This window comes from Oenanthe melanoleuca, chromosome 2 (genome assembly GCF_029582105.1).
Source record: "Oenanthe melanoleuca isolate GR-GAL-2019-014 chromosome 2, OMel1.0, whole genome shotgun sequence".
Taxonomy (NCBI): domain Eukaryota; kingdom Metazoa; phylum Chordata; class Aves; order Passeriformes; family Muscicapidae; genus Oenanthe; species Oenanthe melanoleuca.
The window spans coordinates 29350101-29366281 of NC_079335.1; the positions used below are offsets into that span (position 1 = coordinate 29350101).

At 35.9% G+C, this 16181-nt stretch overlaps 1 long non-coding RNA gene across 4 annotated transcripts in view; it reads right to left on the reverse strand.

Moving 5' to 3' along the window:
• The window catches only part of LOC130249909 (uncharacterized), a 56057-nt gene that overhangs the window by 30501 nt on the left and 9375 nt on the right, over window positions 1-16181 (reverse strand). For all 4 annotated transcript variants that reach the window (XR_008839872.1, XR_008839871.1, XR_008839869.1 and 1 more), the window contains exon 2: window positions 8850-8970. This is a non-coding gene — a long non-coding RNA (uncharacterized LOC130249909). The remainder of the gene's footprint in view (window positions 1-8849; window positions 8971-16181) is intronic.

Genomic DNA, 16181 nt, shown 5'->3' on the forward strand with positions numbered 1-16181 from the left:
TGACTTTAAACATACTTGGGGGGAATGAGGCTAGCAATCATTTTGTTAATAAAGAAGATGAACTAAATAAAAGAGAAATAATCTTAAAGAGCAACGGGTACAAGTTGAAAAAGTGAAAATTTAGGATAGCTGTTAGAAAGAAATTTTTATTAAGGGTAGACACTGGACTGGGTTTCCCAGGGAGGTCGTAGGTGCCCAACCCTGATATTGTTCAAAGCCAGGCTGGATAAGGCCTTGAGCAGCCTGGTGGAGAGGAAAGTATCCCCACCCATGTCAGGGCTGGTTGGGACTAGATGATCTTTAAAGTCTATTCCAACCCTGTAGCATTCTATGGTTCTATAACTACATGTTGAAACTTGTTCATTAGGATGCCCTGATATGTTTCAGAGCAGCTCATTTAAAGTATAGTTTAATTGAGAAACATAATAATTAATATTTAATTTTATTTTTATTTACAGAATGCAAAATTAGAAAAAAGGAATAAAGCAAAATATATGAGGAATATGAAATAAAACAATAATTTTGGGTAAGGAAAATAGAGGCAGTAAAAATTAATCTATGTTTGCTCTTGTATTCCAAAATAATTAAGAAAATAAAAAAAATTTCATCTTCATTTTTGAGGAAAAAAAATGGAAAAAATATATAGTTTAGAAAAGTAAGGGAAGATGACTTTAGAAATAGTTAAAAATTATTGACATTCAATTATAACTTGAGAGATCTTTGCTAAGAAAGAGGCATATAAAATGAAGCTTATAACTAGCAAATGATGACATTTTCAAATATACATTGATAAAGACTAGACAAAATACTACTTGGAAAAGTGGAAAAATTTGCAAATTGTTCAGTCCAACTAATAGGAAGGCAATTAGGAAACTAATTTACTTTTCCACAGGCAATTATTTTTGGTGAGACATGGAGAAGAGGAAACAAATTCTGAAGAATAAAATATAGTTTTCTGAAGATTCTCTTTATATCCCAGAGCAGTACTGGGAAAATATTGAGAAAAAAAAGCTCACTGTGAATTAGCTTACTCAGCTATCCCAGAGAGCAGGTCCTCTCTTACTTGTCAAGTAAGTCCATGTAAGAAGGCAGACACAAGTGAGAAAAAAAACAAGCCACAAAAAAAAGCCCTGTTCTTCATTGTTTCATTACCACATATAAATGCTGGCTCTGAGAGACAAACAAAATATTTCGTTTACTAAAAAATAAAAGAGAATCAGAAATATTTTGACTTTCTGAATAAGTTTTTGTTTGTCAGCTTGTTTGTTTTCCTGTGTGCTCCAGAAGCAGTGCTTTTCTCACCTGAAATAGGTAGGGGTGGAATGTGAGTCTCAGGAGCCTGAAGATCAGGAGCAGCAGGAAGATTTTTAATATAGCCTCTTGATAGATAAAGATGGTAACATTTTACTGCATGTAAATTGAGTGGATGGAAGAAAAGCAGTGCATGTTGGATTTCTAATTAAACCTCTGATACCATGCTTCATAAAATGTTTTCCAAATTATTCCATAGCCTGAAAAGTGACTGCAGAACCATAGATCAGAAGAAACATAAACTCCCATCGACAGAGAAGGAAAGAGGTTGAGGAAAGACAACAGGTATTGGTTTTAAAATCTACTTCATTTAACATATTCTAGCTCATAGGGGTGTACAGATCTTGAGTCTCGAGGAATTGATGCTTAAATATTAACCAGCTCTCTTCAACCCCCATCTCTTCTAGAGCCCTAACCCATGGGGTTCCTCTAAATAGGTGCTTTAAAAGGCCAAATTAGCTCTCTTGAAGTGCAGGGTTATAATCCTCCTCACTGCCTTGTTTCATTCATGCAGGATCCTAAACTCCACCATCTCAATGTCACTGCAGCCAGGACTGCCCCCAAACATTTCAAACCCTAGCCAGTCCTTCACTGTTTGTTAGTACAGAGTCCAGCAGCACACTTCTCCTCCACCATGGATGTCAAAAAGTTGTCATCAGTGCTCTGCAGGAGCCTCCTGCACTGTGTACAGAGCCATGGTGGCTTTCCAAGAGATATCAGAGTGGTTGATTTCCTCCAGAGAGCCAGGCCCTTTGGTCATGAGGCAGCTTTCAGCTGCCTGTAGGCAGCCTAATCCACTTATTTTTCCTGACCAGATAACCATTTTCCTGACCTGTAGCAAGCTCCCACAACAGTGTCACCCATATTAGCCTGCCCCTTAATTTTCACTCATAAGCTCTCCACTCATTCGTGATCCTCTCCAAGGCAGAGACACATTCCAGTTCTGCCCTAACATAAAAGCAGCTCCACTCCTCACTTTGCTGGCCTGTCTTTCCTAAAAAGGGCCACAGCTGTCCATGACAGCATCCAAGTCGTGTGAGCTATCCCACCCTGTCTCTGCAGTTTCAAGGAGATGGTGGCCCTGTGACTGCACACAGATCCCTGATCCTTCAATCCTTCCTGCATTCCCCACGCTGTGTGTTTGTGTGCAGGCTGCTCAGAGAGGTAATTGTGCATGCAGGTTTCCCAGGATGGGTACAAGAGGATCTGCCATAACCACACACACCCTTGAGGCTGTTGGCATCCTGCTTCTCATCCTGGGAGGCAGCCAGGGAGCATTTGCTGCTGCTCAGGATGGCTAGGCTTATCCCCAGGCTGGATGCCATAGCCTGAGCATTTCCTCTCTGGACCCTGCATTCTGAATCCTCCACTTTAAAGCCTGCCTGCTGCCAAAGATTCTCTTGCCTCTTTTAGACAGGTAGATCCCACTCCTCCCTAATAGTCTAGAGGTATCAAAGTATATATCATTGTTATAAAAACCAAACCCTTCTCAACAGCACGAGCCACAAAACCAGAATTTGACTGGCATTATATCTCCATTTCTGACTGCACACTCTTGTCTAACTGCTGAAATGGACGAGGAGATATCTATGTATTAAAATTATATCTACATATCTCATCTAAATATGCAATATAAAATATATAAAGCATTTCATTTAAATTATATTTTAAATATATTCAATACATTATTAAAAATTGCCTTATGGTGTCACATGGGCACTCACATTTCACCTTTCTCTCAAGCCCATTGTTTCCAGTATGACATGGAATTATGCAGCCTTTGCCATCTGGCACAAAGAAGTAGACAAGGATGGTTTAAGGAATGTCTTGAACCTCGAGTATTCCCACTTTCTATCATACTGGTTGGCTTTACACCATCCCTGGGAGAGAAAGGGAGAACCAGCTGCCAAGTACCCCTTGGTGCAAGAGGATATGATGCATAGGTGAAAAAGTGTGTTCTTCATAAACAAACCAGCAGCTATTCTATGGAATCTTGACAAACACTAGTAAGGACTGAATAGATCATTTATTTTAAGATTCAGAACACTGAGAGTAATTTAAAACAGTATAAAATAGGAAAGAACTAATTTAAAAATAATTCGAAACACATGTATATGTGTGTGATAAATAATTGGTTTGTGTGAAATATGGAAAATATGTGCAATTGTGAGGAAATAACACTCATAACTCATGAGATTTCAGCTAACCAAAATAGTATTATAAGGCCAGCAAAACCACTCACAAGGGAAAAGTGCAAAATTCCAGTAACAGTTAAATGAACTAGTTTATTCATTTATGATTCCAAAACCCCCTCTATTAAATATAACAAACTACATGGTGGTAGCAAAATAATTCAGTGTACTATGGAAAAAGAAGATTATCCACCCTGTAGGTTAATTTTTTCTAAGGTTTTTTACCCTCTAAAGGAAAGAAAAGAAATTGCAAGAGAGAGAAAGAAAGAAAAGATTAAAAGGAAAATTTAATATTCCTTATCAAAGACATTATATGATTTGTAAACAAGTGCCCTAAAGCAACAGAAACTATAGGTTTGTTCATACTACTACCCTTTAGAAGACTTTGTGTCTCTCAATTGTGAGTCACACAGAATTTGAATAAAATATTACTGCTGGCATATCAAAATAAACATTTTATTTAATTCAGTATGTCTCTGAATCATGCAAATGACTGATGCTGTAGTTTCCCCATTTCTTTAAAAAACAAAACACACAGTCCTTAGACTTTGGTTGAGGATGTATGAACTCCATAATCACCATTATGTATGTCTATCACCTGCATTTGGAGACAAAGCCTACATTTCCAAAGACAAGCTACAATTCTTAGCTCCCTGTCCCAACCCTGTAGAAAAAAAACATTGTCTTGTAAGCTGATTTTATTTATCTGGGTATATATGTGTGTGTGTATACATATACATATACATATACATATACATATACATATACATATACATATACATATACATATACACACACATATATATATATATATACACACATATATACATATATACATATATATATATACACACACACACACACACATATATATATAATTCACTACTTAAATATTGGTTTAATACAGATAATGAGTGTTCTGGAGACAGGGTCTAACCTCTGTGTTAGCAGAGAGCTCCATTTTAACTCTGCATGTTGAAATGGACAGCTGAGAAAACCCTGAAAGAAAGCACCTTAACATGCTCCATTTTTTGGCCAGTCGAAATTCTTGTGCTAGTCGAAAATATTTATCTGTTCTTTCTAAAATAATATCAGCAAACCAGACATGTAAAGAGTGCTTCCCAGTACTGATGGCCTTTGAAAGGGTAGAAGAAGTGCTTGATAGAAAAAAAAATTATATGGCACAAAAAATAATTAAAATCTTAATAAAAAAAGAGTGGCTGAGAAAATAGCTGTCCTTCTAGATAAATGATGAGGTCAATGTTGTCAAAAAAGTCCTTTAGTGTTTCACTTTATGCCAGTCTCACATTACTGTAATTCCATTAAAGATAAATATTATGGCTAAATTTGGGAAAATGCGTTAAAATCCCCTGTTTTGATAGCATCAAAAATATTTGAGGTAAATATTTCTTTTTAATCTGGTAAGAAGGATAAATCTTCATTGTGCATTGAAGTGTAGCAATTTGCAGTGCTTTTTTTATTACTGGATGTATGCACGAGAAAAATGTTTTATTTTGGACAGAAAATTCTCCTCCAAGTATAGTGGGCTCAGTCTTGCATTCATGCATTTTAAAAAGAACTGGAAAAAAGAATGGCTTCCTCTAATTAGGCAGCTTGATCAATGTATGCATTAAAGACACATTTCCTTATGTATAATGAATTCAGATGGGTGAGAGGAAAGCAGGCTTAAAGAGCTTTTAAAAATAGCCCAGAATCCTCTGTAATTCCCCCCTACTCATCTCCTCTGCATGCCAGTGTTAGCATAATCTAAAATTCTTCAGCTTTCTACTACTAAAAGAAAACCATAGAAGAGGTGATTTATTGCAAAACGCTGGGGAAAAAGGTGCCATATGCAATGTTTATATTCATGTTGTCTTCTGCAGCCAGCTCTTTCACCTAGGTTTAGTGCAAAGATTGAACCCAGCAGTGGAGATGTAAAGAAAGGATCACTGCTCAATCTCAGGGAAGACTGTAATTATTACAGGAGTGCAGCTGCCAACCTGCAGGTCCTTGGATCTTCTGCAGTATGATATGATGATTGATAACCTGACCTACTCTTCTTGGATCACTTGGCAGGTAGAAATATAGCATCTGCTGTACTGCTAATGCAATAAATTATACCCCTTTCAAACATTATTTCAATAAATTAAATACATAGATCTGTAATAGTTTGCATAAACTATGTAAATAAGTGCCATGACTTATGTGTGGAGGCTGGGGCATAAATTCAGTCTACTTCTTTTAAAGGCAGAAGTCCAGTATGGATATTTAAGATGGCTTGTGCAATCATATTAATCTTTCTACTTCATATTTCACATTTTTATGAGAACTTTATTACTAAATAATATATCTCCATGTTCCCTTTTGTAGCTGTGCTCTCCATTACTTGCCTAAACTACTTGCTGTCATTAGTTATAGCAGTTTTATGCTTCATGTACTACACAGCCTCTGATGGCTGTCTCCCTAATAAATTCTTCATCACCTTCAACATGACCATCTGCATTGCAGCTTCATTAATATCCTTTCATTCCAATTTCCAGGTGGGCAATGTCTTGCTTAGTTAAAGCTTTTTGTAAATTATTAATTATTGCAACCAAGAAACCTCCTCCCTGGGCTCTCACTGGTATCATGAAATAGTGATTTCATGGATGTTACAGAGGTATTGCTCAGTGCTGCCTTTATCTGTTAGGTTAATGAGGATCATTCTGCTTGAACACAATGGATCAAAATCTGGCCTTTGGTGAGCACAGATATTTCCCATTGATTTCACTGAGCTCATTGCATCTGAATCTCAGGCTTAGTAGCCTTTTAAAGTAGCATGGAGAGTGCAAAGCACAGACAGAAAGGTTTACCCTGGTAAATCAGGTGAAGCAGAAACTGAACAACACTGAGACTTGAAAGAATCTGGACCAGTGCAATCAAAAGATGGAAAAAGCCCTGGGTAACTGGGCAGGAGATCCTGGGCCATCTCAATTTCCTGGCTGCATAGAAGGTTAAATACAGCCCTTCAGCAGATGGGCTCTATGTTATTTGATTCCTTAGGGAGACATTCTGCTGACTATAATATTGAGTCAAGTCGAATATGAGAACCAAAATGCTGAATTTTGCACCTTTGAAGAGTCTGAAATTAAGAAAAAGCCACTAGATTATTTTTAAATTGATGAGTCAAATTATGGTTTTATCTTATGCATAAGAATACTTGATCTGTTATGGCTGGATGTTTTTCCCATTATCATTCATTTTAATACCTGTACAGGAAGTTGTTAAAGCCTGACAAAGTTGAGAGTGATACTGAGTTTTTAAAACAAATTTCCAGGCAGTCTTCTCAGGAAAGGCGATGCAATGAACCCTACATATATTTTGTCTACTTTCCTCCTCCTGAATTGGAAATGTTGTGGTGAAATTCTTCTGCAAACCCATTTTGAAAAAGTTTAATATACCCTTAAAAAACCAAAAAACACCCAAAAACAAACCTCCTTTGTTCTTGGGTTTGCACTGTCCCTATTTTCAGTGCATTTCAACTTCCTTTTTTTTTTTTTCCTTCAAATTCACTTCTTTTTGTCATCTTTCCTTCTGCAGTGACTGATTTTGAGTCTCCAATTTGGGAACCATTCAATGGTTAATTTATACTCAAATTTCAGGGCTCAGGCCCATGTCCAAAATGGACACTTTTTCTTGATGTACCATCTCAAACATCTCAAAGTGATGCTGGCTGATATATGAGAGCAAAGCAGAAGTTATGCACAAGCCTCAAAACTCTCTTCTGAAATAAAGAGCATAAGGAATGAAGAAATCTTGATGACCCAATCAGAAACCCTCCTTTTGCCTTGGAAATGGAAAGAAAGAGGTAAAACTTTGTTTGGTCCAAGAACAAGTTGCTCCTAAGGTGATAAAAGCAGGAGGTTTTTCTGAATTACAGGTGAGCAAGTGCCTCTGTAAACCAAAAGGACTTAGTCCTTGAAACAGGCACTGTAACATCATGGTAGGACAGAAGGAGCTTTTGAGCCAGGCAGACACCTGCCCAGCTTTGCTGTTAAAAGCTCATATTATTCCTGAAGTAACAAGTATAGTTTTATTTCACCATTAATTGAAGGCTACTTCAACTAGGTGGCTGGATCTTGCCAAGCCAGAGACTAGCAGAGCCATATAAGTTTCACTGTATTGAATGCACTCATTTCCTTTGCCTAATTTATGTAATGAAGTAACCCAATTCTGTATGCACCCAAGAACAAACCTGCTCTTCTTAAGTGTTCTTTGTTTTTTCCCTCTGGTTTTTATTTTTTTTTTCTATAATGCTAATCCAAGGTTTAGACAGACTGTGGGGCCCACCTACTGTGGAAACATTTTCCCCAATATAATTGTTAGCGGAGGCTCCAGCCGTTTGAAAGAAATGAAAACAAAACCTCATTATCCAATAAAGGATCGTTAAAAATTCAGCAGCTAACAGTTTTTGGCTGACAAAATTGTTGAACACACCAAGAAGCAGAAAGCAAAATTGGCTATTTTCTGATCACAGACCTAATTAAAAATGAACGGCTTAACTGCACCATTATGTGCCAATGACTGCATGGTATTTTCATTTCTGAATCTCTTTATATAAAGAATTTCCTGTGAGATTTCATTACTCTCTAAATGCCTCTGTATGGTATTGACTACAACTGAGGGTCAGATTTTGTTAAAAGAAAATGTCTGGCTTTAATGGTGTGGAAGTTGAATGTATATGTATATTTTATTGGGTCAGGTACTAAGACTGGATATCCCAAAGCACCAGTCTTGTGGATTTGAGTTGTTTTTTTTTTTTACAAATTCATTTTTACAGCCTACAGCAGCCAGTTGAAAATCAGACAATAAAGGTTATGTGAAAATTGCAAGACTATAGGACTTCCTGCAGTCTACTCCATGATCTGAAATGTTGCCTTGGCAGACTCAGTTGCCTCTCTGTGACCATATTCACTGTAAAACAGGGCAGAATTAGGTTTTATGGGCTAGCTTCCTTCTTATGTTTACTCCTCAAAAACCAGCATAATTATTTAAGAATAAATTTGAACCAGCCTCTTTGGTGCTTCTGCTCTGGAGTCCACATTTACTTGAGTTTTATGATCCCTTGCCCCATTTCCTCCTCTATGTGATCTTGAGACAAAGTTCTTGCAGAATAAAGCTTCATTAGATCATAGAGATATCATAAATAATTTAACAGAGTTTATCATAATTGAAGGGTTCTTCTTGCAAGGGGATTAAGCTGACCTGGGGGCAGAATTAATTCCCACCTCTGGAATCAACTACCAAATAAAGTTGAAGGTCATTGGAAGGACCCTGTTCTGGAAGTGCATCCTGCTGGACTCTCACCTCTGTCCAGGCATTCCAGCTTCACTCAGTGTTGAATCATGCCTAGAAGAAGGACTTGTAACACATAGGAATTCAAAGTGTTAGGAAAACTGCATTTTTTCATCATATTTGATCTGGTGTCCTGTTTAAAAAAAACAAAAAACAAACAAAACAATCTTAAATAGACTTTCAAATACATTAAAATCACTGTTACCTTATTTCACAATAGATGTTCCATAATTTCTGAAATTACAGAATTAAAGCAACTAAGGCAAAAATCATAGAACTTATAAAAAGATGAATGAGGAGTATCCTTTCACCAAATTTTAAAAGTAAGCATTGTTGAGTTTCTTCTCTTGCTCATTTAGGTGCAATCTATGATAAAACCCCTTACAGTCTACACTCCTGTTATAGATTTCTGTAACAAAAATAAATTGCATAATTTGATGGTTTCTGACTCAATAATGCAAATTCTTAACATAATAACATGTCATTACACTTATGTACCTCAAGAATGCCACCTCTTGCTGTACTGTAGTGCAACCAAATCACAACACAAATGCAAACTCATACATTTTACCTGATATAGTATATAAAAAGGACTAGTTAATCCCACTCTTTTTTCATCCTCTTACAGGCATCAAGACAACAAATACGAGTAATGACAGTTATGTAAGTAACTTTTTACATGTTCAAATCCCATGTATAGATGTCATTGCAGTCAGGACAGCATTTTTTTTTACAGATGCTACACATGTAGCAGTTGCTCCATACTTTATTTTTTTTTGCACAGTACAGGATTCAAGTTTGCTGTGAGACCATTCTCTACTGTTTAAAAGCCAAAAAAAACCCCAAAACAAACAAGTTATTAAATAGGTTAGGTCCTGTTGTTCATGCATATGCAAGGTGGCATGAAACAACATTAATTTCTGATCCTCTGTTTTATTAAAAGCCTCCAACCTCAGGTCTTTTATGACAAATTAAATTGCAATATACTCTGACTTTGGTCAAACTCTTGCAGAGATCCAGTGACAAAGTTGTTTGTTTCCTTTAGACAACTAAACAGATTTTTTATTTTTACCCTATTCTAAAGAACTACATTGCTAGAAAATATGGAGTAAAGAGGAGATACAAATCTATTGGTTAAAGATCTTGTATCACCAGCTCAGGTGGCTTGGATGTCACCCTTATGGTTTTCTGATGTTACTTCAGAAAGATTGTACTGTCAGCAGGGAAATGGGTCTTTTTGAAAAGATTTTCTCCTTTACCAAAGAATCTTATGAGATGTTAAGCTCATTAGGAAACCAGAAGAAAATCCAGCTGAACTTTTAAGTTTTTTTTTACTTTTTTCTTTCTCTCTTTTTATTTTTTCAACTTTTGGTCATTAAGATTGTGAAAAGGGGCTTAGCTTTTTGAGCAGCTCCAGGGAAAGACGGGGAGGGGGAAAATGTTGAGATCTTATGACTACAGTTGTTAATATACAGTGGTGATACTGTTCAAGCTGAGATAGTCAAAGGCTTGTCAGCACTTCCATTTGAAACACAGCCTTTTTAACGTTTATTTTTCCAAAAAGGAGTCCAGTGTTAGTTGAATTTTAGCATACAAGAATGCATCCTGGGAGAAAATTTTCTTTGTGACATTTCAAATAGCTGGTTTGCATTGTATATGTTAGAAATAATTCAAAGTATCCCAGCCTGAGATGTATTTTTGCATTTGTATCCAGCTGTCAGCCATTTATTTGTGCATGCATTCATATGTAGAGGTCTATGACAGTGTGTTTATGCCAGTATCTATTGTGGCACAACCTGCAAGAGGGCTACCCTTATGCTTAAATGTTAATACAGGCCTGAACTTTCCACAGGTTAACAGCACCTTGCAGGATGAAGTCTTTACACCTGCTCAATCAACAGGATGGAGATCCAGCTGTTCTCTTGCCAGGTCGAGCAAGCAGTCTGTGTTTGCACAGAAGTCCCAGCCTTAAGTTTTGCCTTTTGTGGTATAAAATACACTATACTAGCAAAGAGAGCAAGAATATCTTCATTAAAAAACTGCACTAGTTTGATAAAAGAGTAAGATTCCGTCAAGAAGGTGGGAAGGAATGGATCAATCCCTATATTTTCGGGTGCAGGCAATGAAGGGAGAGAAGAATACTTGACATTGTTCCTTGTAATTTTTTGCAGAGCAGTTTAATTTACTGACTTTTCACTTACTAAAAGTTACAGTTGGATATGTAGAAAGCTATTTTTCCCATTTTAGAAAAGAAAATACTGAGACAAGGTAAAGAACACACTGTGTCAAATAGAGAGCTAGAATCTTGTCACTCATCATCTTATCTTCTTCCATGTTCATTGAATGGTGGTTTCTACTGACCTTGAAAAATTAAATTGTTGTCAATAATGTAAATTGGTGAAATATTGGAGAGTGATCCACCTGTGTTTTGAGAAAGACACACCTTGAATTGTTAGGAGGTGTAAGGTGATGCAGAAGATGTGTCACTGGCTTTTCAAGAGCAAGAGCCTTTATGAAAGGCCTCAAACTTCATCTACACTTTCTATTTCTTGAAAAATTACAGAAGATACAAAGAAGTATATGAGACTTGCTATAGAAGTCATGGTTGTTCAGGGTAGCTGATTGTAGTCAGGGAGTAATGTTATTCAGAGCTCACTGGGACGTGGCCATGTCATTTTCTTTCTTTGCAGCTCTTGTTGTTTCCTTGGCTCTTTGTGGTAAGAGAGAAGGCAGGTCCATCTTGTGAGAGAGTAATAGGATATAATTTAAGAATTAGCCTTATCACTCATTACTTTCATTAGCAGCTTCAGGAAAGTGCACATATCTGAGACCATGTAGTTCCAAATAAGATTCTTTGGGAATTCAAGCAAGATTAGGGCCAATGTGTTTTCTCAAGAAATAGGTGGTGAAGAGATTCTCTAGGGAGCACAAGATCATACCAGTAATGGATGCAGATTCTTGCCAGAAAACAGTGTCTTTGAAGCAGGAAAGGGACAGACAACTCTCTGTAACCCTGGTGAGTAGTGAAGCATGCAGGACCCACACCAGCTGCTTACTGCTGAGGGATTTGCAGATGTGGGATTGAAAGGAGAGTGGCCCAAGGGCAAGGAAATACATGTTGTTTCAACAATTAAGATTCTTTTCTCCATAGTTTCACAAGCTATGGAGACAGGATCTGTGCAAGGTAGTTCTCTGGGATTATTTTTTCTGGTGCAAGGCACGTGGGTTAGGAAAGATAATCTAGTGCAGTGTAATGTAGTGTGTGTTATTTCTGCCAGAATGGAAATGACAAGAACTGAAGGTTAGCTGCTTACCCAGTTAATGACTAGTTATAGCTGGTTAATTTTTATTATGTTTGAGACTGTTTGCTCATTTTGCATCTTTAAAATATATCCTGTTATCCTTGTAACCCTTTGTTCTTAGGACTGAATGTCTTGTAGAATTGGATCTCCTGTATTTTCATTATTTTTCCATGGCAATTACATTCAAATCTCACAAATCTCTAAGTCATATACTTTTATAATAATATCATTGTGCATAAAGCCAAAAGAGGTCCTGGATCCTTGAATCTTATCTTACATAAACACTTCAACTTGCTCACTTTCATCATTTACCCCTGTCTGCAGTTTAAATATAGATTTGGCCAAAACTATATTTCAGAAGGCCATTGAATCTTGATCTGAGGAACTTTAGAAGTTATCAATGTCTTATTTCCAAATTTGGTGCCACTGTTACTAATTCCCACAGTTAGACACTGGTGCCTAATGACACTAATTTTTTGATGCAGCTTTGCAGAGATCCACTCACAGAGCTATGAATTTGATGAAGAGGAACTTTTTTGTTCAGTCCTTATGATACTGGTCTCTGGGTTTGTTATAAAAGATTCTGTGTCGTGTTTTTATGCTGAGGGTAAAAAATATTTTATGTCAATGCAGAAGTGAGACCACATGGATAAAGCCAAAATTTATGATTAAAACTATCATTCAACTGATGACAGATTTAAAAATGTTCCTAGCCACAAGCCACTCTTACATTTCTATTAGCAAAGGTTTTAAATCCAAACTAAAATACTAATAAGGATACTAGTTAGAGCTTTATCAGTGCCTTCAACAACAGAAATATATTATGTAAATGTACTTCAGGCCCTCAGGTGAGATGAGTAATACAATTGCACTTAATATCAACCTTAAAATAAAACATTTATGCAACAGATTTTTCTAGTTTACTTATTATTTGATAGAATTGTGTTAGAGTTCATCTGTGTATAGTGTCATGGTATAAAGGGAAATTAATTTTAAATCTTTTAACTAGCAGCTACAGGTAAGAAATAGTTGTCTAATGATGTTTTCCTTTCCAAGACCATGATGGTCCCTTCAAACCATCAGTCTTATTGCTGGTCATCCAATTGTCCCCTTACATCTTCTTTCCTATATTACCCCTGTATAAAGGAAAAAATAAGGTAGATATATATATATTTTTACTCTCTAGAGAGAGTAAATCTCGTGGGCAGAGAACACGTGAAAACCCTTGGGCACCAATGTTTTACATATAGCTCTGGCAGCAATAATTGGGTCTTTTATTCTAACAGTTGCTGTTGCAAAGGAGGAAGGAATTGTCTGCATCCCTATAGCAGCTTGAAAACTTGCTCCTCTATCTGCAAGTGACCCGTGGTGTGAGGTAATGGGAAGAGAGCCAAACTTTAAACAGTTTTTATTTGGATTCAGTTGAATGCAAGGTGAAGATTCAGGCTTTATTTTATTTTATTTTTTTTTTTTTGTCCCAAATATTTCTCTCAGCCCAAGATGAGAAGCAAAGTCTCATAGTCCATTGTTCCTTTTTCTTCTCCACAGCAGCATATTTTAAAGATGGAAATTCAGCTATCTATATTTCCCTACTTTTGTCAGTTTGGGTCATAGCCTTAATGTTACTTAAACAGTTTCTTTAAAGTAATGGAGCCCTTAATATAGACCTAATAAAGCAATGTAAGGCGGTATGGATTTCCTTCTGTCTAAGGTTCAGAGGCCTTTATCTGAATAATACATTAGATACTTTTATTCACTGGTGAGGCTTCGTAACAGGAAAAACTTTGAAGGCAACGTCTATCCTGTCATTAAATTGATAATAGACATGTTCTTTACTTTTTATCCCTTTTGTAGCACATCTTTTACCTCTGACAGGTTTCTCTAGGAATTAAACAGGGACCATAGGATACTTTTACCAGCATATAACAATGTGGTCTCCTAACTTGTTGCAAGCATAAATAACTGTGGTGAGGAAAACCTTATCAAAAGATTCTTTGATACTTGCATGTTACTTGTATTGTTATTATACATACAATGTTGTAATGAAAAGTAGAATACACTTTTAGTATTCTTTTTCAGTGTGAGAGGGATGCATAAACTACATCCATTTTGAGGTTTAATTTAAAACTTCTTCCATGAAAGAGATGTTGGCATTATACAAATTTGGATTCAGTGATACCTATATAGCTAATATTCTTTTTTTCCTTGAGCTGAATATCTGTGCATCTTCATTTGAAAATAAAAGGCTTTTAAAAGGTTTTAATATGCCAAAATAAAAAAAAATATTTTTAACATATGTATAGTAAAATCCCAGATGCAAGTGTTCACTCAGAATGCCAAATTCTATTTCGTTTTTTCTTTTGTGTGTGTTTATAGTCCCAGGGTTAAAGCTCTCACAAATACCCACCAGATTTCCTATCAATTGCTAACAATCCCTGTTAATCAGTTTATGCTGTTGGAGAAGATTGAAAATTATTTGTATTTTCTTCTTTATATTCATAACTCATTTTCTCTATTTAATCTATGTTCAGCTTTTTCACTTCTTGTTAAAACCTTTAGCAAGGGTGTTTCAAATGAAGACTTGCCAAAAATACATTAAATTCTGGACAAAGTTGTAAGAAATGTTATTGATAACCATTTCCAAATTCTCCACTACTAAAGACAAATTGTCTTCAACTCCAGTAAACTGTTTTGTATTTGCTGTAAAATCTGACCCTGCAAGGCCTAGAGAAAGTGAGTCTATTGTTCTTCTGGTTTATTTTAGCACTCTGATGTGCATCAAAGTAAAAAAGAACTGAAGGTGAAAACAAGAGTGTAGGAACTAGTCCAAATTCTCTGTTCAATCTGAGAGAGATAAAGACGACAGGAGCAGAAATGTGGATATTTCCAGGTTTCACCTGTGATAGAAATAAGTTGGCTTTCGGTGGCTTTCAGTGAGGAAATGAAATTTTGCAAAAATGTCTCCCTATGAAATGTCTGGTTCATGCTTTTTGACATTCAGATTATAAAGTCTTTATGGCTTGCTATATTTGTGAAAACCCAACATAGCCTGACAAAAATACACAGAAATATACTTGATTTGCAACAGGGCAGGTGATTTTGATATTTTATGTAATTTGTAGATGCGTATTTTCCTCTGAACAGTGATAAGAAATATTTTGAGCTAAGTCATACACTACTGCAAATCCAAATTAGAGTGCACTATGTTTTGTGAGACCTGACATATCTCTTAAAAAACTGAAACAATTCTTATTCAGATTTAAAAAGAATATAATTTGAAATAATTTGTGGCTAAAAATTAGCAAAAATAGAGTTCTTTTTATAATGAGCAGTAACTGCAGTTCTTTGTAACACTGAGCTGAAAAAACAGCTGTCTTCTTCTGTTCTGTGTCAGTTGTATAATGAAATTAGTGCATTTGTTAGCAGGAAATTATCTGATTATGTTCACCCCAACAAGCATAATTTTGGTTTTGTTATATGTATTTATTTCTAGCTTTTCTTAGTAGACTCAATATTTTTTTATCAATTGCAGCTTCATACTGAAATGTATAAGGAGTGATTGACTTATTAAGAAAATTGATATGTCCTATTGCTTCTGGCTAAATGCTTTGCAAAATCATGATACATTATTTTGGCATTCCCGTGGATGTCACATACTTTTAAAAATTCTTCAGCTGGAGAGATCCATGAGAAGCAGCTATGAAAATAGCTGAAGTTAGTTAGAGAAGTGAAGCAATAACTCAAAATCTAGGAAAGCACATTAGTCTGCAAACCTCTTACTTTTCATTTGGAATGAATAATTGCTTTCTGCTTTAAAAAATTATCTTTGAACTTTAAATAAAATTATTTTCTTTGATAAATCATGTTAATATAATTTAATCTATTAATATTCCAGTTTTGATAATTTCCCTACTTTTAACTTAGTAGAATTTTATAATTCAAAGAGAAGTGTATCTAGAACTGATGTTGACACTACACTTAGCAGCAACTTTTTTCCAAGGAAATTATTAGTGAAGGAAACCGGAGGTGAAATGGGCTATTA